Below are 9,398 nucleotides of genomic sequence, written 5' to 3'. Positions count from 1 at the left end.
TTAATGCATCTGTAATTTCTGTTTTTTCAACAGGTGTCCCAAAATGGCAGTGGGGTACGGTGGATAAGATTGGAGTTTGTCATGTTAGAGACCTGGGCTCTGCAACCGAAGAGACCTTGCATAAGCTCTCTGCTAACTTATTTTTAAAATGGGGAGTGGAAGAGGGAAAGGTTCAGCAGCTCTTTCCTGACTGTCTTCTAGACTGGGATTTATGGTGCAGTAAATTGCTTGAAAATGTAAACAGCAATGAGAAGAGTGAAGATGTGAAGTTCTAGTCCCCTCTTTCCCAGCTTAAGGAGCTTTCCCCCTTGGCTACAGACGTAGAGGAATGGGTCAGTCAATCACTCTCTGTTTTCGTTCCTGATGACATTTGCACCACAGCAGATTTTGTCATCAAATTGTTTTTTCACATTATTCTCATGCTATCAATTCATTTTTCATCAACCCACAATGAAAATTCAAGTCATGCTCAAAGTCTGAAAAGACAAGAACCAAAACACAGAAGACAATGAGATTTTTACAAAATAAAGGTTTAAAGCAACCTTAACTAGGGAGGCATGACTAGAGCTGTGCTAATAAAGGCTTTTTTTCAGTTTGCTGGCAATTCAAAAAAAATATTTTTTAAAAAGTTTTATTTTGGGTTGAACTGAAAACAATTTTTTAAAAATGTTTTGGCAAAATGGAAAGTCAAAAAAAGTCAAGTCAGGTCTAAACAAAACATTTCATTTTGACTTCAGGCACTTTGGCAAATGTAAAGAATGACCAGAGGAAGAGGAAGCCCTTCCTTATAATCATTAGCCCCTTAGTTAGGGTTCTGGGAAACCAGGGTTCAAGTCCCCCCTGTTCCTCATGTCAGAAGGGATTTAGACATTGGTCTTCTACATTACAAGAGAGTGTTTTAGCCATTCGACTATGGAGTATTCATGGGGCTTTCTCCATCTCTCCTGCTGAAGCTTTTCCACTTTTTATAAATAAATACACAGTCACAGAAGCAGAGACTTGAACTTTGGTCTCTAAATCCTCTGACTACCAGGCGTCACACATTTTCCCCAGTGCCTTAAGGAGAGTTGGTTAACAGATAATGTGCCAGTAGATGGTGCTCAGGAGTCTTAACACACTGCTTGGGTGATGTAGGATCAATACAATGTGTTGTTCACAGCAAATCTCTTCTCGCCATTGTAGCTCTTTACAGAACGCACTTACAAAGCTAAACATGTTAACTTATACATGGGTAAAGACTTAATTGCACTTACCTAGATATCCTTCCAAGAATCAAAAGCACTGTTGTGACAGAAGATTAATAGACATGACCTAACTTTTAAAACACTTTAAAAGCTCAGTTTTCTCATATGCAATATTGGAAAGAAAGCATGGTTTTACAAACTGTTTTGAAATGTGACACACTAGGGGTAAGAGGTTTCTATTATGCCTTTTAAAAAAAAAATCTGGGAAGTAAATTAATACCACACATACAAAAAAGTCTTTTTCCACAATATCACAAGTCTTCCTCAAAGACCCAACAGTTGGCCAAATCATTTAACATGAATTGAGTTCCACCATCGCTCTTTTAGTTTAAGGAGCTTTCAGTGAAATCAATGACAAAAATTTCACTGGCTGCCCACTTTTGCTGAAATATATAATAAGCGTAAGCAACATGCTGCACTTATATTCAATTGCCTGCCAAGAGTGAACAAATTTTTCTAGACAATCTGTTCTTTTACTGGCTGCAGTCAGTGAAGCCTGTTGCACCATCTGCTCTGTGGAAAGTACAAGGTATGTGTTTTACATGGGTTCTAAATTAGAGATGGGCCAGAGTGAAAATTCCTGCTGCTGGGCTGCCCTAAAATCCCTGGCCTTCTAGCTTCTTAGCAAAGTATCATAAACAAACCTCTTCCAGAACAACGTTATTCTTTTCTATACCCTTGAGAAAGACCTGTCACAACACACAAAACAGAAAGGACTATCAGAAACATGAAGGACTAAGGAAGCATCGGGACAGGACTACCTTCTTATCACTCCAACTAGGTCCTCAAGCACTCAGCTATTGCTGGGTCTACTCATATAAGGAAGTTCGATTCTCTAATACTAATTTGAATATTAATTTGCTATGGCATCAAGGAGGGAGTTTACACTGCCATTGCCTGAGCTGTAAGTGTCCTGGTAGTAAACTGATTTGGGCAACAGGTGGTCCGGTGACACAGACAATATCAGGAATACATTTGCAACCACTGGAGTTCAATGGCACACAAGTTTTGGTGAAGACTCAACAGGAGGGCCGGTGTAAATTTACTAGTAAAACATTTTTCGATGGAAAATAAGGTTTTTAACAAAACAAAGGTTTTCATGAAAACTGATCATGGAAAATTTTTATTTTTCATCAAAGAAATGAACACCCAGAACCAGAATTTTTTTTTCTGAAATGTCACTGTAATGCCTCACAGGAGTTGCAGTTCAGTTGCCTCATCTTCCTATTCTTCTCCATGGACTAGGCTTCCAGGCCAGATTTCATCTCCCATAATGCACTGCAGCCACATGACTTTCCATGATGTCCCCCTCACTAAGAGGGAGACCATAGTGCACCATGGGAGATGTAGTCTGACTAGGGATCCCAGCCTATGGAGCAGAAGGAGAGGATGAAGTATGGAAATTACAGCTCTCATCCCATGAAGCACTTTTTCAGAATCAAAATACTTTTATTTTTAATTTTTCCACCAAAAACTCCACATTTTCCATTGAGAAAAAATCATTTTCTGGCCTATTCTACTCAATATTTATTTTGTTTTATATCATTTCAGTGGTTATGGCTCTTTTCCACCTGACTGGGTGAGATTTCATAGGTTTAAATTTGAGGCGGGTACCCTGGAAATGTCTCTGGACGAAATCCTTAAGACCTTCCACTTTTGCTTAGTTGCTGAAGCTGAGGGCCTCAGGACATACTTGTTTTAATGGGGTAAGAGAAAACCCATCTTTGGGACCCCTGCAGCCACTAGGCTATAGAAAAAAAATCAAATAAAAAATGTATTCTGATGCTTTTCAAAACAAAGTTCAAAAGAAAAAAAAACGATTTTTATTTTCAATTTCCGATTCAACACCCTGCTGGCTGAAAAAGACCTCCCCAGGTTTTAACCTTCAGTAATGCTCCTGAATTTTGATTCACTTTAATCCCCAGTCTACTTTCTCTTTCTTTGTGTTGCCCCTGGAAATTTGTGCTTCCATGTGAAATCCACCAGCCTCTGCATCAATAAAGGGAATGATGTAGTATGGCATTTCTTCTGCTTCATTTTCTGCAGCCTCCCAACTAATATCACCAGCTATTTCTAATTCTAAAATAAATTCCTTGAAAAATAAAGCATGCAGAAACTTAGGATGGCTTTTAGTCCTTGGAAGCCTGAAAGAAGAAAGAGTAATGAAGTTGAATCTTTTTTCTGAGCTCAGGTGGGAGGGGGAACTTTGATTAACTGACTTCTAGAATTTAAAACCTAGATGCTAAAGAGGTGGTGGCAGGTCACTGTGGGGACCTGCCATCTTTTCAAGAATTAGAAAAGGAGAAAAAAGAAAGAAGAGGTGTTTGCCTGCCGCAGACAAACATCTACCTCTGCAGCCAGTCCTTTTCCGAACCGCGCCGAGAGACCGCCTTTACACGCTCGTGCTCCATACCCTACACTTCCCCACCCTCGCGTCCCACCCCGACACCAAATGGCGGGACCTGCTGCCATCTACGGAGGGTGGGGACCCCCGGTGGGCCAGCCTGTATTCCACCTTGACCCCCACGGCCCGCCGGGGACATCAGTTGGCGGCTCCTTCACGGAGCCGTTGAGCACGGGCATGTACTTGGCGTGGTTCACCCCCTGCCCTGACACCTGCCCCTTCTGCGGCACGAGGGAGACCCTGGCGCATGCATACCTGGAGTGCGCCCGGCTGCAGCCCCTCTTCCGGCTCCTCCAGAAGCTCCTGCTGACGTTCTGGCTGCACTTTTCCCCGCACTTGTTTATTTACGCACACCCCGTCCGTGGCTCCACAAAGTCGTGGAATCTCCTCGTCAACCTCCTCTTGGCCCTGGCCAAAGTCGCCATCTATACAACCAGGGAGGGGAGGTTGGCTGGGGAGGCACCTTGCAACTGTGGGGCCTATTTCCGTTCACTTCTTCACTCACGTATCCGGGCAGAGTTCTTCTGGGCGGTGTCCACCAGCTCCGTCGACACCTTCTGGGAGCGGTGCACGCTGTCCAAGGCTCTCTGCTCGGTGTCCCCTTCCGGTTCCCTTCGTTTATACCTCTGACCCTCACGCCCTTTCCTGTTTTTGCATTCGTTGTCCCAAGAACTTAGTTACATTCTAGGTCCAGTGGCTCCTCCCCTTAGCCTGGTTTGTAAATAGAACAAACATCTAACAGCCATTTTAGGACTACAGCTGCTTGTTGCTACCAAATTTAAAGGGCCAGCTACCTAGAAAGCATGCTGGGCGAGGTCCTTATTGCAGAGTGGACCTACACAGGGGAGTTAAAAAATGATTAAGTAATCACATAGGAAGAAGCTCTTTGGAAAGAGAATAGAATTTCTGTCTTACAGAGGGCCAGGAATCCAGATCGCCTGAGTTTTACAGACTCAGTATTTGTATGCTGTATTTGAATTAGTTATTGTCTATTTATTTTCCTTTCGATTCTATAACATGCCTAGATGCTTTTGGACATCTCCTGCTTCCAGTGCTTAAACCTTACAATCAGTGCATCCAAGTAACTCTACCCTTCCATTTGCCCTTTTTTCCACAGGCATTCCTACCAACCAGGGTCAAGATTTAAGAATATTGAGGCCCTATGCACAATGGAAATTGAGCCTCTGCGCACCTTCTCTGCCTCCAGGGGATGGGAGACATTAAAGGCTCTGCTCCCAGAGGGTGGGAGGTCATGGGAGGTGTTGGAGAGTGAGCCTGCCCTGCAATCAATTCACAGGCTCCTGTCCCATGGGTCTGGTCTGACCTGGCTCCCTGCTCCAGCCTGTGTGTTCTTGTCACAGCAGGGAGGAGGGGCCCTCCTCCACCCCTCATCCCCTGTGCTGCCCCGCCCCCTTCTTGTCCCACAAGGCCCCACTGCCACAAGATGGGCACATTGGTAATTGGGCCTGCTGCCAACGTTCCTGTCCTCGGAGAGCCTTTTCCCACCGCTGCTATTCTCATCCACGAGACAGTGTCTGTCTGCTTGAGAGACAGCAAAATCTAAAGGAAGGAGGATGGGAGTGAGGTTTAGGATCACACCTGTACTGCTCAAGCCTTTGCCAGCAGCTCACTGTGTAGCTACTTCCAAGTCACTTCTCTGCCTCAGTGTACCTGTCTTTAAAATGAGGGCAATATAACAAGCTGATAACACCCTGGGTGGAGTGCATTGTTGCTTAGCGTTCACCCTACTAGCAGCCTCTTGGACCCTGTTGAATATTTAATAGAACAATGAATGCAATGTTTGTTTCTGTCTTCTAAAATTATGTGACACATGCAAAGCCACTGGCTCCTTAAAAATAATTGCTGGACTTCAACCCCCCATAGTTCACAGTATATACTACTGCTATAGTGTAATGAAAACCATATAGACTAGAATTCAAGGAGCACACCCAATTCTACCAACAGGGAATGCTTCATTTCTAGGATTTAAAAATCACAGGAGAGTTTCATTTGTATATTTAATTATATGGCAAGGCAGATGAATGCCCCAATTTGGAGATGTCATGGTATACTTAAAATGTCATGATAGACTTGCCAGGTAATACAGAACAAGCCGGATTGCTTTTCTTTTATTGACTAATAATAATAATAAGAGAAAAAAGTGGAACAAGTCTGTCTCTGGTTGTGTACAAATAACATCTTAGATTAATAATAAATAATATCCTTTCCCCAGTTCCATGCTGATGGAATATGTGCTTTAGGGCAGTCACTTTATATTTACGAATCAAGCCAGGGCAAATCTATGACTGTTTCCCATACATAAGCAGTGTAGTTGCACATATTTCTATAGGAAATTATGGAGTGGGTGGCTGAATGATGGATTACTAAGATTCTAAAGTATGCTTTACAAATCAGACATAGGCTTTTCATAATCAGATACATGATTATCAAGTGTTCCAAGACATCAAGCACATTATGAATTGGCTCAAAGTGTGAAAGACACATTAAAATATTCATTTTCAGTCTACATTTTAAAGTTATTGATTCAACCACATTAGCTGTCGTCCTCTTCAAAACATACCGCAAAAATAAAAATTAAAAAAAAAATTACTCATTACAAAAAGGTTTCGAGAACGTGTGGTGGGAAGGAGAGCAGAGTCCACCCTCCTATTCAAGAGCTAAATAGTTATCTGGAAAAAATCAATCCACTGTCTTCAAAAGACCTATATTTATTTACACCAGCTGAGGATCGGACCACAAGATTTTCAATGCTATGTGATGAAATCTAAATATTTACCTTCCCTCCACCCCCACTTTCCATTCCATTCCATTATTAATTGCAACTTCCCCTTTACAAAAAGAGTGCAAGATGTTCCAAAATCAGGACCGTCTCCAATTTTCAAGAGGTAGTATCCTTCATTCATTTCAGTAACACATTTGAAGAGCTTTTATGTGATCAGCTGCAAGAATTGCACTCTTGACCTGGTGATGGAGCAGGCATGGTTAATAGATAGCTATGTTTTGGAGAAAGGAAAAGAGAAAATATGAAGGTGTGCTTTCCAGAGACTAAAGGAAGGGACTGTGAGCCAGCATTTATGGGTCATATTCTTGGCTCTGCACTAACTTGCTAACCTTTTCTGTGCCTCATTTTTTCCATCTGTAAAACTGGGATGTTAATAATATCTATTGCAAAGATTAAGTAAGGGTCATTTGCGTGATACGGACTACTGTCCAGCTCGGAACTGTACTGAGATCACCAACTCATTTCACACAGGCCACTAAAAATACATCATCTAGTCACTAGCAACATGTGTTGGATTCTAACCAATTAACTAACAGCAAAAGACTGTGCCTATATTTTATTACCTGTCCCCAGAGTCATCAAATTCCTCTGTGATGGACATTCTATTTCTCTATCCTCAATAATCTGTTTTCTAATATTAATGTAATGTTACAGTAAAAGTACCAGTGAATAAAGAACACAAACTTTTAAGGTCCTCCCCCATCAGATGTTTGGCACCCATGAGGAGAATAAAAAAGGATACTGTAGCAAGGCGCAGTGGCCTTCCTCTGAGCCAGGACTGAGGAAGGGTCGCTCCGCTCCCGGTGGATAGAACCAGCCCCTGCAGGCCCGGACACCCAGAAGCAGAAGGGTGGGGCCAGACCCAGAGCTGGCAGTATAAGAGCCCGGCCCAGCAACTCAGTGAGGGGAAAGCTGCTGCTGGAGGCAGATGTGCCCTCCCGCCGGCTGCAAGCAAGGCTGGAACCAGGCTGGGCCTCCGCCCCAAGTGAACACCCCCCGGAGCAGCGGCCCGGGCGATGGCCCAAGCAGAAATCTGCTAAGGGCTGGATAGGGCCTCCAGGCCCTCTGGACTGGCCAAGGTCTACAGGCCCCAAAGACCGGGCTAGGCCCCTGAGGCCCCGGGACTGGGCTGAGCCGCCCGAGACGGCAGGCTGGGAGATCCCCCCCGAGGCCAGCCCCGACCTGGAGTAGCTGCCGGATGCCGAACCCCCAGTGATGGGACAGGACTTGGAGGAGCTGTCGGAGGCCGAGCCAACCCCTGAAACCTGTGACCTAGAGGAGCTGCCCCTCGTAGAGGAGCTACCTGCCCTGCCGCTGGTGGACGAGGAGGGACTGGTGGGCCTGCCCTGGGCAGAGTACCCCAGCAACCCAGAGGAACCAGGTACCGGGGAGGAAGCAGCCCAGGGATAGCCAGAGTCAGTGGCTGAGACAGGGAGTGGACCCCTCAGGGTGTTGCAGCGGGAGCCCCGCCGACTCAGTGGCAATGCCCTTGCCACTGCTAGGGCACTGGGCTGGGACGCAGTGGAGACGGGTGGGCCTGCGTACCCCTCCCCCCGTCCCGAACCGCTCCAGGAAATCCTCCTCCTCCCTACCTCCCCAGAGAGCTAACTGCCTGCGTGCTTGCCCTGCCACAGGGCTGGAGCACTTAACTGCCTGCATGCCCGCCCTGCTGAAGGGCCGGGGCAATAGACTGTGCCGCCTCCCACCTGTGGGAAGGCCGGGCCAAGGACTCTTAATCCGGCTGCTAATTCCCCTTTGCAGAGGTGTTGTGACCTTCCTCTGAGCCGGGGATCGAGGAAGGGTCGCTCTGCCCCCTCCTGACCGTGCCAAGCGCTTACAGATACCTACAGAGATTCATACATGAAATAGTCATACAAATTTACTTCAGATTTAAATCTTTTGGAATAGCTGATTTAATTAACTTTTGCTATTGAAGCAAGATGCTCTTTTTTTGTAACTCATTGGCGCCAGACATTGGATTTTCCTTTGTAAAATGTATCTTGGTAATTATTGTCAATGCAAATGGGATTATGTTCAGAGCAGTTTGTGTAACTCTCTCCTTTAGTAGTTTTGCATAATTATATTTTTTTCAAAGCCAAAACTTGAAGATTTATCAATGTTGCCATCTAAGGATCTCTTTTAGACTGCACAATCAAGAACGAGACACAACAAATTCTTAAATGTCAGCACTCACAACTTGGAGAGCCTGAGTTTCCCATATTAATATACAGACTGACGGATCTGATCAGAGATCAAATGTCAGAGTCACTGACTACAGGAAATTAAATTGGTTAAAAGGGATGCCAAAATAAAATCAAAACAATTCCCTTTTTCCCATCTTAGAAATCTTTAGACATCATACAAATATTCATGGAATACAAAATTTAAATAACTTTAAGGGCAAATTAAACTGAAGAAAGCCTCAACGAGCCAAGGAGTTAACTCCAGGGTGTTAGTTAAAGAAGAGGATTATGGCTTTTGCATCCACATCTACATTAGGGTGGGGACTGCAGGGGTGCACTGCCTTAATGACAGCAGCTAGAGGTATTCATCCTGTCTAGTCCTAATACAGGTTTTGTGCCTCAGGGGAGCAAACTCAGAAGTGGCAGCTACAAAAATGTCTCAGTATAAACTCCCCTCATTGCTGGTCTCTGAGTGCTCCGTTATAGAATGAGCCATTCCTCTCATCCCCTGCCCTGCCATACACCCTTGTGAGGCAGGAGGTCGAGTCATGCTAGCCTCTCCCCTTGCACTTTGCTAGTGCAGTGACTAGCATTCAGGCTGGCCATGTGTCCGTGCACAAGAGTTGTAGGGAGAAGAGGGCTGCAGCAAGCCACGATCTGGTGCTAGATTAAAGGGAAAATAAGGGGGCTTTCTCTCATGGTTTTATAGGAGGTGTGGATGACCTGGGGAAATCCACAATGCTGTACAGTGGATAGCCTCCATA

Source organism: Emydura macquarii, unplaced genomic scaffold (assembly GCF_026122565.2).
Source record: "Emydura macquarii macquarii isolate MOO-44397 ecotype Brisbane River unplaced genomic scaffold, CSIRO-AGI_Emac_v2 contig_2205, whole genome shotgun sequence".
Classification (NCBI taxonomy): Eukaryota; Metazoa; Chordata; order Testudines; family Chelidae; genus Emydura; species Emydura macquarii.
This window is presented reverse-complemented; position numbering follows the sequence as displayed.